The sequence below is a fragment of the Lithobates pipiens genome, unplaced genomic scaffold (assembly GCF_037356315.1).
Source record: "Lithobates pipiens isolate NorthernLeopardFrog02 unplaced genomic scaffold, aLitPip1_a1.2 Scaffold_13, whole genome shotgun sequence".
NCBI lineage: Eukaryota > Metazoa > Chordata > Amphibia > Anura > Ranidae > Lithobates > Lithobates pipiens.
This window is the reverse complement of record NW_027507718.1, coordinates 285,054,504-285,071,043: the sequence shown is the minus strand read 5'-3', so window position 1 is coordinate 285,071,043 and position 16,540 is coordinate 285,054,504. Positions and strand designations below refer to the sequence as shown.

The following is a 16,540-nucleotide window of genomic DNA, read 5'->3' as shown; positions in this document are numbered from 1 at the left end:
CTCCTGCTTGTTTCTGGAGTGAGAGATGGTTAGGGTGAGAATTTGGTTTATGACTAGGCCAGTGTCAAGGCCAGGTTTGGGTCTAGTGTTATGAATACGATTATTGCAAGTTGAATTTAGAAGAAAATGGCTAGCTTTGCCCTTACTGGCACATGAAATCACAAAGATGAACAGTCAAGCATAATACTAAAATAAAACAGTATCTGTTTAATAAAAACAAAATGGCATTCATATGCATTTATACTACTGGAGGTGAATTTTCTAAAAGCCAAGAGAATTTTCACTTTGCAATAGAATTTCCCCTTAGCTTACCCAGTTCCCACCCAGGGCAATTCTGGCATTTCTCTCCTACATGTAAAAATCATAATTTTTTTGTTAGAAAATTTCTCAGAGCCCCCAAACATTATATGTATTTTTTAGAAGAGACCCTAGAGAATAAAATGGCGGTCGTTGTAATTTGTTATGTCACAGGCAGTATTTGCACAGCAATTTTTTAAACACAATTTTTTGGGGAAAAAATGCACTTTATATATAAAACCCAATTATTTGGTAAAATATAAAAGATGATGGTATGCCAAGTAAATAGATATCTAACATGTCACACTTTAAAATTGCGCACACTTGTGGAATGGCGCCAAACTTCAGTACTTAAAGTGATTGTAAAGTCTCAGTTTTTTCCTATAAAAATAACAAACATGTAATACTTACCTGCTCTATTGCAGTAAATTTGCACAGGGCAGCCCAGATCCTCCTCTTCTCTGATCCCTCTTCTGTGATCCTGGCCCCTCTTTCCTGTTCAGTGTCCCCACAACAAACAGCTTGCTATGGGGGCACCCTAGCTGAGTCACAGCTCCCTGTGTCCATTCAGACACGGAGCCCAAGCCGGTACCCGCCCCCCTCTCTCCCCTGAACTTTGACAGCAGCAGAAGCCAATGGCGCCGCTGCTGTGCATCAGCTAATCAGAAAGGAGAATCTTAGATGGCTGAGACATTTGTGAACATTGCTGGACAGAGAGGGACCTCGGTGTTATGGGGGCTGAGGGGGGCAGCTGCACACAGAAAGCTTTTTAACTTAATGGATAGAACCTTCTGCCTTTACATGTGATACCTCACATGTGTGGTGCAAACGCCATTTACATATGCGGGCGCATCCTACATATGTGTTTGCTTCTGCGTGTGAGCAGGAGGGAACTGGGGCGCTTTAAAAAAATGTATTATTATTTATTTTAGTTTTATACCTTCCCTTACATTTTTTTTATAAATTTTATTCTTATTACAAGAAGTGTAAACATCCTTTGTAATAGGAATAAAGCATGACAAGTCCTCTTTTTGGAGACATCTGGGATCACTGAAACCCCAGATATCTTCTCTAGCCTGGAAAGCATAAGATTTAAAAAAAAAAAAACATTGAACTCTGCTTTCCAGGGAAAAAAACTGGCAGTGTATATGGCTTGTATACACGGTCAGACATTCTGACAACAAAATCATTTTTTTTCAGACGGATTATGTCCTAAACTTGTGTTGCATACACACGGTCGGACAAAATCCAATCGTTCGGAACGTGATGACGTTCGCTCGTTACGGCGGGACTACGTTGAGGCTAGTAGCCAATAGTTTTGATCTCTTAATTTGATCTGAGCATGCGTGGCACTTTGTCCGATCGGAATTCTCTACAAACGAACAGAAAAAGTGAGATCAGATTTTTTTGTCTGAAAATTTGAGATCCAGCTCTCAAATTTTTTCCGTCGGAAATTCCGAAGGAAAAAGTCCGATAGAGCCCAGACACGATAGGATTTTCCGACAATATAATCCGATTGGACCTTTTTGGTCTGAATTTCTGACCGTGTGTACAAGGCTTTACATCTACCAGAGCTAGAAGTGATGTCATGACATCGCTTTCCGGTCTCCCAGGGTCATAGAGAAGGCCGGGGACCAATTGGTCCATGGCCAGCTCTTTGGTAAATCAGCGGCACCTCCAGTTTGGATCTCCAGCTTCTTGATCGCACAGGAGAGCCTGAAGAGACACTGGAGAGCAGTGAGGGGGGAAGGGGGGTGTCCCCTCCTACTGCCTGTAAAAGCAGTCCAGAGGCTAAACAGCCACTAGGAAGACTTTTACAAGTGAGAGAGTCGCCAGCTAAAAACACATATCAGGATGAGCCTGTATCTGCAAGAAGAAAGAAAAAAAACTGTAATTTTGCTTGCATGATTTGAGAATTAAAGTCCTGCATTCAGTGCACATTCCCTTGCAAAGTGAGCATCCTATTTGCCTTTAATAAACCAAGCCCAATGTTACAGACTAGCTCCCCTATATTTAACTATATTTAATACAAACCATACTAACAAGTGGTGAATGACATTCTTTAAGCCATATAAAGGAACATTTACAGTACCTGTTCATCACTTCTATGCCTCAAATTGCCTCTGCATTTGACAACCAAAAACACAATTTATGCCCCAACAACTATTTACATTGCCAAACAAACTAAATAATAATCCTCCCTGTTTTAGTAGCACTTTTGACTCTATCGTCCTCTTCTCCATTCCTCACTTTCAGAACATCTTTAAGGGGTATATTTATAAAGAAATGAATGGTCACATCAAATCAAAGATTCACCAAACACTCACCGCATGTGTATCTTCCTGATACTTGTATTTAAATTACAGTGATTTGTTTACCCGAGGTGAATGTTTGGGAAATACACCCCCTGAAGTCTTGCAACCTCGACTTCCACAACATCACAAAAATGATATTCTTTCGTAAGTCAAAAGGTTGTCAAAGTTACAGTCTTACTGCTGGAGGAGATGTAGGAGGTTCCTGGACCCCAGTGGGTATAGGCAGAAGTGATGTCAGCTTGGGAGAGGACCGTCCATGCATCTCCTCCATCCTTGTAAGCACCGCAGGCAGTTGTGGTTTTGGATTTGAAATGCTGATGCTGAAAGATATATTATGTACTTGTAAGTTGTGATAACATAAAAAAAAATTTAATAACCTGGATTATACAGAATTGGTGGGGGAAATCCCATGTTACTTGGACAGGAATCGCACTGCATTTTCATGATTTGAGCCCTTCGTTTTCTATGAGTTCAAAACATACTGCAAAGGCATTAGTACTCGATATCAGCAAGTGCTTTGCCAAAAGTATCTGTAGTTGTACTCGGCAACAAAAAACGATATCGGTGCAGCCCTATATAATGATGATGATGATGATGATGATAACGACTATGATGATTATTATTATTTTAATGATGAGTAATAGTAGTTGTAGTAGTGGTATTGATGATGATAATAATAATATTAATAATAAGCCACCTGGGTATGTTAAGATGCCATAACAAGTTAAGAAACAAAAACACTTTATTCCTTTAATTTAAAATGAAATTCATAAATTGAGACACAAACAGGAATGTATAGTGTTTTTTTTTTCTTATGTGATTTAGATATTTATTTATTATGTTCAAAACTAAACAAAATTGCAATTTAAATCAATATTTTTACCACATATAAAATATTCACATTTTTAACTGTATTTTTTTAGTTGTTCTGTTTGACCTGTTAGCTGTTTACAGAGTTCAAAAGATCAAACTCAAAAATATACAAACTGAAACAACTCTTTACAAACTTTCAATCAAAGAAAGAGAGAGAGTTCAAAATCAAACAGCTTCTGCTGTGGAATCTCTTTACTAAATCCATTATGCCCCATACACACTATCAGATTTTCTGTTGATTTTTTCAGGTTTACCAAAACCATGTAGTGCAAGGGCCTGCCTGATCGCATACAAATTGAAACACCTAAGGTTTGACCTCATATTATATGGTTTTGGTAAATCTGAAGGAAAAACTCAGCAGAAAAAAAATATAGTGTGTATGGGGCTTAACTCTCCATGAAACCTGGGTGTTAAGGGAATCCTGTATCATGTTTCTAATTCTAAAACAAAGATCTTAAATATATAGTATATAGCCAGCTTCCATAGTACTAAACCAAATATTTGGACATTGATCTAGATACAAATAATATACTTCTTAAAATGTTACTAATACATATAAGCTGTAAACACAGCTGAATACAATTTATAATTGAAAGTGTTGAATTTTTTTGAGACAAATGCGATTTTAAAGCTAAACAATGTGTGTATATATATATATATATATATATATATATATATAGATAGATATATTAGTATTTTTCACCCAAAGTATTTGTATTACTGTCTTTCCAGTACAGAAATTTACACAGACTCAGACAGCATAGCCCGTGACCTGACTGTTTTCCACTGCAGTTAAGCAGTACAGCTTGTCTACATAATCCTAGGTCAGTCTGAGTGGACAGTAAAGAAACAGACAGACTTTCTCCTCCTGTTAACTATTTAGCTTGTCAGCATAACTCGATTGGTACCTTGTGTTGCCCTTCTCTTTCCCAGTCTTAGGCTTGATGCACACCTATGCATTTTTCATGCTTTTGCATTTTGCAGATTTGCACTACAGCCCATTCAACATGGTTTCCTATGGAACACTTTCTGTAGTGCAAATCTGCAAAATGCAAAAAGCACTAAAAATGCATAGGTGTGAATCCAGCCTTAACACGGTTTCCTATGGAACTCGTTCTGTAGTGCAAATCTGCAAAAAGCACTTAAAAGGCATAGGTGTGAATCAGGCCTTAGTTCTGCCATTCAGCAGGCTGAATATATATATATATATATATATATATATATATATATATATATACACATACATACACAGTATCATTTTGTGCTACCAAGTAATTTGCATGAATTTAATAGACCCCACCCCAGCAACAGTAAATCCCCCCAGCAACAATAGACCCCGCCACAGCAACAATATTCACCCCCCATCAAGAAAAGATCCCACACACACACACCACAATAGTCCTCCTCCGACATTAATGGACCCCCTGCAACAAAATACCACCCCAGCAACAATAGACCCCCAGCAGCAACAACAGATCTCCAAGTAGCCTGCATCAATAGACCCTCCAGCAGCTAGAAACAGTAGACCTTTCCATCAATAACAATAGATCCCTCCCTCAATAAATGAGCCCCCACCGGTGACAATAGACCTACCCAGAAATAATAGACCCCCACACAAAAATAGTTTCCCCTCAGCAACAATAGATCCACCAGCAGCCAGTATCAATAGACTGTCCAGCACACCCATGCACTTCTTGCTATAAAATACATTCATTGCTGGAGGTGCTGGAACTGCATTCCCCCACGTTCCTGCTGAAAAAAGCTCTGTATACAGTGGTGTGAAAAAGTGTTTGCCCCCTTCCTCATTTCCTGTTCCTTTGCATGTTTGTCACACTTAAGTGTTTCGGAACATCAAACCAATTTAAACAATAGTCAAGGACAACACAAGTAAACACAAAATGCAATTTGTAAATGAAGGTGTTTATTATTAAAGGTGAAAAAAAATCCAAACCATCATGGCCCTGTGTGAAAAAGTGATTGCCCCCTAAACCTAATAACTGGTTGGGCCACCCTTAGCAGCAACAACTGCAACCAAGCGTTTGCGATAACGTGCAATGAGGCTTTTACAGCGTCCTGGAGGAATTTTGGCCCACTCATCTTTGCAGAATTGTCCTAATTCAGTTACATTAGAGGGTTTTCAAGCATGAACGGCCTTTTTAAGGTCATACCACAACATCTCAATAGGATTCAGGTCAGGACTTTGGCTAGGCCACTCCAAAGTCTTCATTTAGTTTTTCTTCAGCCATTCGGTGGTGGACTTGCTGGTGTGTTTAGGATCATTGTCCTGCTGCAGAACCCAAGTTCGTTTCAGCTTGAGTACACGAACAGATGGTCGGACATTCTCCTTCAGGATCTCTTGGTAGACAGCAGAATTCATAGTTCCTTTTATCACGGCAAGTCTTCCAGGTCCTGAAGCAGCAAAACAGCCCCAGACCATCACACTACCACCACCATATTTTACTGTTGGTATAATGTTCTTTTTATGAAATGCAGTGTTCCTTCTACGCCAGATATACTTGGACACACACCTTCCAAAGAGTTCCACTTTTGTCTCATCGGTCCACAGAATGTTGTCCCAAAAGTCTTGGGGATCATCAAGATGTGTTGTGGAGAAATTGAGACGAGCTTTGATGTTCTTTTTGCTCAGCAGTGGTTTTCTCCTTGGAACTCTGCCATGCAGGCCATTTTTGCCCAGTCTTTTCCTGATGGTGGAGGCATGAACGCTGACCTTAAAGAGGAAGTAAACCCTTCCAAACAACTTGGACCTATAGGTAAGCCTAGATTAAGGCTTACCTGTAGGTCCAAGCAATATCTCCTAAACCTATATGGTTTAGGAGATATTTGCCCGAAAATGGGCACCGCTGTCTACGGCGCATGCGCCGTAGACAGCGGCGCGCATGCGCACTAAATGCGGCAAATCCAAGAATGGATTTGCCAAATTTGTCGACTCCCGTGCGCATGCGCGGAAGTGACGTCATCGCGGCCTCGCCGTATGACAGCGGCGGAGCTGCGAGGCGCGACTCCCGTGCGCATGCGCGGGAGTGACGTCATCGCGGCTTCGCCGCTGTCATTGGTCGGAGCTGCGAGACGCCACCAGCAAGATGGACGCGGCGGACTACAGGGATCAGCGGCGACTTCGCTGGCTCCTGTGTCAGGTAAGTGACACATAATGAGCTACTATGCGATGCATAGTAGTCCATTATGCTTTACCTTTGCAGGGAAAAAAAGAGGAAGTAAACCCATCAGGGTTTACTTCCTCTTTAACTGAGGCAAGTGAGGCCTGCAGTTCCTTGGACGTTGTTGTGGGGTCTTTTGTGACCTCTTGGATGAGTCGTCGCTGCGCTCTTGGGGTAATTTTGGACGGCCGGCCACTCCTGGGAAGGTTCACCACTGTTCCATGTCTTCGCCATTTGTGGATAATGGCTCTCACTGTGGTTCGCTGGATTCCCAAAGCTTTGGAAATGGCTTTATAACCCTTTTCAGACTGATAGATCTCAATTACTTTCTTTCTCAATTGTTCCTGAATTTCTTTGGGTCTCGGCATGATGTGTAGCTTTTAAGGATCTTCTGGTGGACCTTACTGTGTCAAGCAGCTCCTATTTAAGTGATGCCTTGATTGTGAACAGGTGTGGCAATAATCAGGCCTGGGTGTGGCTAGAGAAATTGAACTCAGGTGTGGACAACCACAGTTATAGTATGTTTTAACAAGGGGGGCAATCACTTTTTCACACAGGACCATGATGGTTTGGATTTTTTTTCACCTTTAATAATAAACACCTTCATTTACAAATTGCATTTTGTGTTTACTTGTGTTGTCCTTGACTATTGTTTAAATTGGTTTGATGTTCCGAAACACTTAAGTGGGACAAACATGCAAAGGAACAGGAAATGAGGAAGGGGGCAAACACTTTTTCACACCACTGTATATATATATATATATATATATATATATATCATTTTATTTTTTTGCTGTATCTGTCTGTTCTGCCTATAGAAAGTTTCATTTCAGGCTATTGAATTTAAAGGTTTTGATAAATGTGCGTTGTGCTTTATATCATGCTCAATGAGCATACTTTTTTTGTTTGTTTTAATGGGGGGTACAAATTAAACTCAATGTATTTGAATGGTGATCAAATACTGTATATTTTTGTTCCTATTATCCATCATAGCAATGTGTTTCAAGATGAGATCTAATTTTGTATCATGCATTTACCGAATAATACACTCTAAAACCATTTTAAATGCATTAACACCATTATGACCGCATATGTAAATGACTGCCGTTATTATTGAATAGGTAGGTTGAACTTTCCCTAGTTTTAATAAAGTCATGCAAAGCTGCTGACTTGGTGGTCTCTAGTGGTAATCCTACCATCATCCCAGTACACCTATTTACAAAGGAGACAACAGCAACATATCACATAAGGTCTCTCTAGCCTCAGATCAGTTCCACTGTTATTTCTTGACTGCAAAGGTGATGTGAGCTGTGGTCCCAATTCCCTTCTGTTTGTGTTACTGAGGAAAAGAATCCATTATGAAAGGTTTAATTTGAGGAAGCAAGCACTGCAAAAGAATCAACATTCAAACCCCATGCTTTAGTAGTATAATAGGGACATCTAGTGGAAATTGTTTTCAATGCAAGCTGAATAGGAGCCTCATAAAATTAAGCAAATATTAGAAAGACAAAAAAATATATATACTGTATATATAAAGGAAAATTAACATAATGGTAAGTTCTGGATTTTCTAAGTAAAAAACATTTAAATACATTTAAAATGCAAACGTTAAATGCAATATTCTGCTTATAAAAATACAAGTATAGTATTATTATTATTATTATTATTATTCATGCACCAACAAAATACTTAGTGCTATATGTTATATTATAAAAGGATACAAATTACACACATCAGAGAAAAGCAATACAGATATATGAAAAAGGATAATAAGGGTGCATTGTCTGTATAGATTAACAGTCTAGGAGATGGGGAAATATTAGATAAAATAGGTAAGATAAATTGCTTTGACTGCAAGCGCAATAGGTTACATTGCTTTGAAAGATGTAGTAGAAAGGAAGTTGGATAAGTAATTTTAAACAGTTGGATTTTAATGGACCCTTTAACGTTTTTTAGGGTAGAGGCTCGTCTAGCAGTATGAGGCAGGGAATTTTGGAAACTAGAAGCTGCTGTAGAAGAATCCTACACATGTACATTGGAAGAGGTTTTGAATAAAGAGGACATTACTTTGTCAGTGGAAGAGTGAACAGAATGGTCAGGGCCGTATTTAATATTGATTGGACCCCGGGCAAAAATTCTTGGGGCCCCCTTCCCCCATGCAATTTTGCTCTTCACCTTCTCTGAGACATACAATAAATAGCAGTTAGACTTAAAATCAGTTTACTGTATCAGATCAGGCAGCGATTGTTTACCAGAGGTTACAGCATATCATTACCGCTTACTGACTGGTTGCTAGAGGTTACAGCACACATTAAGGCTCAATGATTAGTTGCTAGAGGTTACAGCACATAATTTCTGCTTGTTGATTAGTTGCTAGAGATTACTGTACAGTAATACTGCTCACTGGTTGCTATAGGTTACAGCACATCTTCTCCCCATTGCAGGCATGATATACATGTAAATGCCACCTTTATTTACATATCAATGCCGCTGGCCTCAGCTATTTACATATGAATTGTGCTGCTATTTACATATGAATGATGGTTATTTACATATAAACATAGGGTCTGATGTCAGAATCATCTGTACACAACAATAGGGCAGAGCTGAGCAGCATTAGTAGCAGCACTTCACACTGAGATATCAGGACATAGCATGGGACTAAAACTTCAATGGGCAAGGGAATTTAAACTGGGATAATTGGCAAGTATGAGGCAGCTGCGTTGGGCCCTACAACAATGACAGGGCCCAGGGCAGCTGCCCCTTTTGCCCTGCCTTAAAGACAGCCCTGAGAATGGTAATTAGATGTGTGCCAGAGATCAGAAATATAGGTGAGGGATCAGTAGTGAAGTGCTTTAAAGGCAAAGCATAGCAAGTGGAATTTTATACTTGGGTTGATTGGAAGCCAGTGAAGCAATTGACAGACATTTTTGTTAATAGAACAATAGGGGGATATTTATGCATTGAAGATGAGAGATAATATGGTAAAATGGTGTTATCAAGGACTTTGGTGGTCTCATGAGCTCTTGATTTGTGATAGTTCTTTTTCGACAGGAACAGGTTTAAGGAATGCATCAACATTTAACCCACCTGGAAAACAGATGCCCAGCATAGATGTTTTTAAAGATTTGGTTCTACAGGACTTGCAAAAAGGGGTCTTTAAAAACCATTAAAAAAAAGTAAAATTAATGAGGGCATAAAATCCCTTTGTGAGAGAAAGGACCTAACTATTCGTCCAGCAGATAAGGGTGGGGTAACTGTACTTTTAAAAAAACAGGATTATCTAGAGGAAATGGAAAATGCATTGTCAGATAAACATACATATAAAATTCTTCAAAAAGATCCAACTAATCAGTATAAACGATTACTAAACAACTTAATACAGGAAGGATTTAGGAAAGGGACTTTAAATGATAAAGAAAATTTTTTTTTAATTCCTTTAGCCCCGAAGATACTTATCATTTATTATTTGATAAAAGTGCATAAAAATTCCTTTAAACCTCCAGGTCAACCTATAGTAAGTGCAATTGACTCATTAACTTCCCGTATAGGAAAATTTTATAGATTTTTCTTGCAACCCCTGGTGGGTAAAACTACAGCATTTCTGAAAGACTCTAGACAGATTATTAATGACATTTCTGCCCTCAATATGGAAGAAGAGGTCTTGCTTGTTACAGCGGACATCTCTTCTTTATATATGATTATCCCACATGAGATAGGATATATGGCAGTTAGATTTTTCCTAAATAAAGACCAGACTATAAAGAAACCCATGAAATAATTTATTTTGAGACTTTTGGAATTTGCCTTGGAACATAATCATTTTTACTTTGGAGAGGAATTTTATTTACAATCCACTGGCGTAGCGATGGGGCAAAATTTGCCTCGAGCCTAGCCAACTTATTTATGACCCTATGGGAAAATTACTTTTTATCCTCACGGGGGGATTCACGTCTCCTTTTTTGGAGATGTTACATAGATGATTCCTCCTTTTTATGGGGGGGGGGGGGGTGTGGAGTCATTACATGTGCTTATGGGGTATCTGAACTGCAATCAATGGGGTGTCAGATTCACTTACCAGTTTAGTGCGTCCTCAATTCCATTTTTAGATTTGGTGATTTATAAAGAACGGAATCTTTTGTTCACTAAAACAAATTTCAAATCTACAGATCGGAATGGGAATGGTTTTATCCCAATAGAATGTTGTCATCACCTCAGCTGGTTGAAAGCTATCCCCAAGGGGCAGTTTCAAAGAATCAGAAGTAACTGCTCTAAGTTGGAGGATTTTTCAACACAGGCAGAGACCCTAACCAAAGTTTTTTTGAAAAAGGTTATAATCAAACTATCTTGGTTCAAGAGTTAGAAAAAGTCAGGGATATGGACAGAAGTCAGTTATTAATCCCAAAAATAAAAGGGAAAATAATCCATATGAGTGGGCTTTCGTCACAACTTTCTCTTCCCAATATGGATTAATACAATTATAAAAAAACATTGGCAAGTACTAAAAAGTGACAACATTTTGGGACCTAAGCGCCCAGAAAAATCAAATGTCCTCTTTAGGATGAACACTGCACTTAAAGACACTTTTTGGAATCAAGCAGTATCAATCTGCCTGAAACAAAAATAGACATATTTGGAAATACGAAGGGGTTTTTCTGTGCAAAAGGTGCAAAATGTGTAAAACATCTAAAACAATGAGAAAGTCCTCTTTTTCCTCTAACGTTACATCTAGGAGATATGAGATTGATAAGTTAATCGCATGTGGGACAATAGGAGTTATTTATTTATTAATTTGTCCATGTGGGCTTCAATATGTGGGGAGAAACACACAAGCTCTAAATGTCAGAATTAACACTTGACCAATATCCATAAAGGATTTATTGGACACAGTGCATAGACATTTTCGTGAATGGAAGGGAAGGGATCATTCTGAATTAAAAATTATAGCCATTGAGAAGTACTCCGCTCATTGGAGAGGTAGTAACATGAAGAGACAGATTTTCAGAAGAGAAACCAGATGGATTTTTGACCTCTGTTCTTACCACCCCATGGGTCTTAATATAGAATGGGATATTAACTGCTACATTAACAACAGTTGAACCCTAAAATTAAAATTTCCCCTAAAATTCTCCATACAAATATTGTTTTTTTTCTGAAAAAATATACATGTTCTCTGTGGTATAGATGGTGCCGTTTCCGTTCTTAAGGGCTGTCAGGCGGACAGCTATATATTTATAGGTTATATTATTGTTGGATATTGATAATGAGTTAGAATTTATAGTGTTTTGGTGTATGTGAATAACCAGAATATACCAACCATTATTCCTTTGTTTACATATTTTTTATATAAATTTTATTGATCTTTGCTAAAAAATTATTTCTAATACGGAACGTTTAATATGAAGTTCCCCTAGATCACAAGACAGAATAATAAGAACTGGGGCTAGTGGTATTGCCATTTAGCTTAGGCATTATTAATACTGTTCTGGGATATTATTAATTACCAGAAGGTATATGAATTAGGTGAGATATATTTCTGGGGAAGATATGCATTTTTTAATGTAATTTTCAAACACATTGTTCCGCTCTAAAAACACTGACTATGTGTGGCTCTAAACGGACAGCTAAACACTTGTCAGAGACTCCAGTAAACGGAAGCCCAATGCTTGATTTTCTACCGAAGTAATCCAACTTTATTTTACTTCTTTGTGAAACTGCAATACGATACAATGACAAGATATCAGTACACATAGAATAACTAGTCAAGCATAAATGAAAGATGACACAGCAGCAAGGCACTTACAGGTGATGATGTCTCAAGCCCCTTGGGAGAGAAACAGACATGATGCATCCATATAGAATGACAATCTAAAATGGTTGAATAACTTCCTAAACCAAGTGCCACTTCCTGTCTGAGAAATTTACATAACTAAAGATAAAGCTGCTACAGATTTTAGCCACTAGATGGCAGTGGTAAACTACACATTCTATATAAGTAACTATAACTAAACTAGCCTGTAAAGGCAACACACTCCCTGTCTGATATAATACATTATATCACTACTTATACATATCTAATGTACAGGGAAAAACACACTAATACGAAAATACATACATAAACTAAAACATGAGTCCACAATATCAGTGTCTCTTGGCTATGGTACTTCAAGCTGGTAGCCCACATGAAGAAATAGTTTTGTCCATAAATCCATCTTCGGATTGGAGAAGCCGCACTAGGCCAAACTATCTCCAATGCCAATTGTAATCCACAGGATGGATTTTAACTCATGGCGAATGTCACGTCTGAAAGCTGTCAGTGACAAGCTCTATGTTATGTATTGTGTCAACAACATAACAGCGGTACCTGTTCAAAGGAGAACAATGACATCTGAAATTGGTCTGGCATACACTTTAACAGTCCCTTGTTTCATCACTTTGACTTCAACCTTTCTGACATTGCCATCTTTACTTGGCAAACTATTTGTGACAATTCCCATAGGCCAGTTGTTTCTACTTTCTTGACTATCTTTCAACAACACAACATCTCCAACTTTAACATTGGGACTAGTCTTAGCCCATTTCCTGCCACTTTGTAAGGTAAACAGGTAATCTCTCCTCCATCTCTTCCAAAACGTATCAGCCAGACACTGGACTTGTTTCCATTGCTTTACATGAAGATTCTGTTGTACTAAAGTCTCCACAAGGAGCCGACAAAGAGTCTACCTTTTGGGTCAAGAGCATAGCAGGAGTAAGAACTGTTGGATTATCTGGATCTGTAGATAGTGGTACCAAAGGTCTTGCATTAATGACGGCCATAACTTCTGCCATGAAACTACTCAAAGTCTCATGAGTCAAACAAGTAGTTTTAACTTGGAGTAACATTGCATCTAAAATGCACCTAGCCACACCTATTAACCTTTCCCAAGCACCTCCCATGTGAGATGCGTGTGGAGTGTTAAAGATCCATGTGCATCCTTTGTCTTCAAGATAGTCTAGAAGTTCTACATCATTTGAACATATATACAGTTCCTTGCATGCTCCTACAAATTTAGTACCTCTATCCAAGTGAATTAACTTAGCCGGACCACAAACAGAAAATAATCTTCTTAGAGCATTGATGAAACCGGATGCTAACATGGACTCAATCAATTCTATATGTATTGCTCTTGTAGAAAGACATGAAAAGAACAGCCCAGCATTTGCTGTCAGCGCTACCTCCTCTAGTTCTGCATGTTAAAACTGCCCAGCGATCAAACACATCAACACCCACACTAGTGAATGGAGGCTCAGAATTGACTCTATCTTTTGGTAACTCTGCCATATTTTGGCTTCCCAATCTCCCTCTGAGCTTACGGCACATGACACATTTGTGAATGATTGCAGACACTAGACGTTTTCCACCAAGAATCCAGAAACCTGCAGCTTGGATTGTACCTTCTGTTATGCGGTGCCCTTGGTGAACTATTTGACTGTGATAATATCTTACAATCAAAGTAGCAATGTGGTGATCATGAGGAATGATGACAGGCTGCTTCTCCTCATCTGACAGCGTGGCAAAGGATAAACGGCCACCTACTCTCAATAGTCCTTCTTGATCTATAAAGGGACTGAGTTTTGTAAGACGGCTATGTTTTGGAAGCGTCTTTTGTTGTTCAATGCAGTCATATTCTTTCCTGAAATATGTGTGTTGTACAGAAGAAATTATGACTGTCTTGGCTTGTGAAAGTTCTTCTAAACTGACTCTTTCATGGAAAACTCCCCAGTTTCTGGGTCGATCATCATTGGTTTTCTTCTGGAAGCTTTTCGCAACATGAATTAGTCTTGCTATAACCCTGCTTAGTCTCTTCCCGTTGGAAAATCTTTTGAAACAATGCGGCTGAAGTCTAGTGTCAACAGCTTTAGTACTGAAGCTTACTACTTCTGACCTAATTTCAGGATCAGCTTCAGGTTCCACTAAAGGGTAAACATCAGTGTTATCAGGATTATCTACAACTGCCTGATACAGAACAAGTGGGCCTGTGAACCATCTAGAGTTCTGAAGGCAAGCTATCTGTGTAGGCCTGGTAGCATAATCTGCAAGATTTTGTTCTGAGGGCACATAGAACCATTGCTCTGGACAGGTTGCTTGTCTGATCCTATTCACCCGATTGGAAACATATAAGAAGAATCTCTTTGTAGTGTTACAGATATAGCCTAAGACTGTTTTACTGTCTGTAAAGAATTTCACAGCATCTAGGTTTAGATCCATCTTGTCTCTCACTAGCTCATACAGTTCAACTGCTAGTACAGCTGCACATAACTCTAGGTGTGAAATTTTATGTGGCGGCCTAGGACTCATTTTGGATTTTCCCATAACAAATCCAACATGACAGACATTTCCTGCATTGTTTACCTTCAAGTAAGCAACTGCACCTATTGCTGTAATAGATGCATCCGAAAAAATGTACAGTTCTCTTTTGCAGGCTTGTGACAATGAAACAGGAACATAACATCTGGGTATTTGTAAACATTGTAAGGCATGTAAAGACTCTGTCCATTGGACCCACTCATTGAGTCTCTCTTGTGGAAGTAAGGCATCCTACTCATTTTCTCCACTTGACAGTACACAAACTAAGGCCTTACCTTTCATGGTGACAGGTGCTACAAACCCGAGAGGATCGTAGAGACTGTTCACAGTGGATAGAATTCCTCTTCTCGTGAATGGCTTTTCTACTGAAGAAACCTGAAAAACAAAACAGTCTTTCACTATATCCCAGCTTAGGCATAAATTCTTCAGTAAAGGAGAAGTTTATGCCAAAGGTCTTTGAGATCCTTAGCTCTGTCTTCCATGGTGAAAGCTTCCATGACTTGTTTACTGTTAGAGGCTATCTTATGTAGTCGCAAATTAGACTCTGCCAGCATTTGTTTTGCTCTGTTGAGAATGTTGATTGCCCCTTCAGGTGTGTTAGCTGAAGCAAGTCCATTGTCTACATAGAAATGTCTCATCACAAGGTGTTTGTCATCTTGACCATAATGTTCTGCACCTTTCTGGGCAGCTTTGCGCATTCAGTATATGGCAACAGCAGGAGAAAGGCTGTTACCAAAAACATGCACCCTCATTCTATATTCTGTCACCTCTTTATCTGTGTCATTATCCTTGTACTACAGGAAACGCAGGAAATAACGATGGTCCTCTCTCACTAGAAAACAATAAAACATCTGTTGCACATCCCCTGTGAAAGCAATAGGCTCTTTTCAGAAGCATAAGAGGACACCCAGAAGTGTGTTGTTTAGATCTGGGCCACTCAGCAGAACATGATTTAAAGAAACACCTTTATGTTGAGCACTGGAATCGAACACAACTCTTATTTGGTCTGATGGTGCTACTTCAGCATGATTATTGTCAAGCATCCTTTTGATGAATTCTGTAAAGTCTTTTTTCACTTCAGGTTTTCTTTGCAAAGTTTTACGTAGTTCATTCAGACACTTCATGGCTTGTTCTCTGTTTTTAGGTAAATAACACCTGGGTGTGCAAAAAGGTAAAGGAGCTACCCAATTGTTGTTTTCATCTTAGAAAGTCTCTTTATCCATAATATTGAGAAAGGCTTAATCATCTATGGACATTACTTGTTTGTCATCATCTTTTTGTGGAACACTGAGTTCCTTAAAGTCCACTACTAATGTCTCTATTGTAATTAGAAGGAGAGTCACAATATGGTTTTAAGATTTCTTTAACAACAAAGCTGTTCTGACATGGACTAAGAAGGGACATGCGCCCATTCACTAGCACAGATGTCTTTGAAAGGTTGATGCTGTCAGGCCGATGTGTTGCTCCTAGACAAACTTCTCCTACTATAACCCACCCTAGGTCAAGTTTTTGAGCATAGGGGGCATTAAAGG

General features: G+C 38.9%; 1 long non-coding RNA gene across 1 annotated transcript in view; it reads right to left on the bottom strand.

Annotated features, from left to right (window-relative positions):
- Window positions 1-12,545, bottom strand: part of LOC143976103 (uncharacterized) — a 39,069-nt gene extending 26,524 nt beyond the window's left edge. Inside the window, exon 1 of the long non-coding RNA XR_013272509.1 lies at window positions 12,465-12,545. This is a non-coding gene — a long non-coding RNA (uncharacterized LOC143976103). The remainder of the gene's footprint in view (window positions 1-12,464) is intronic.
- Between the last annotated feature and the right edge of the window lie 3,995 nt (window positions 12,546-16,540).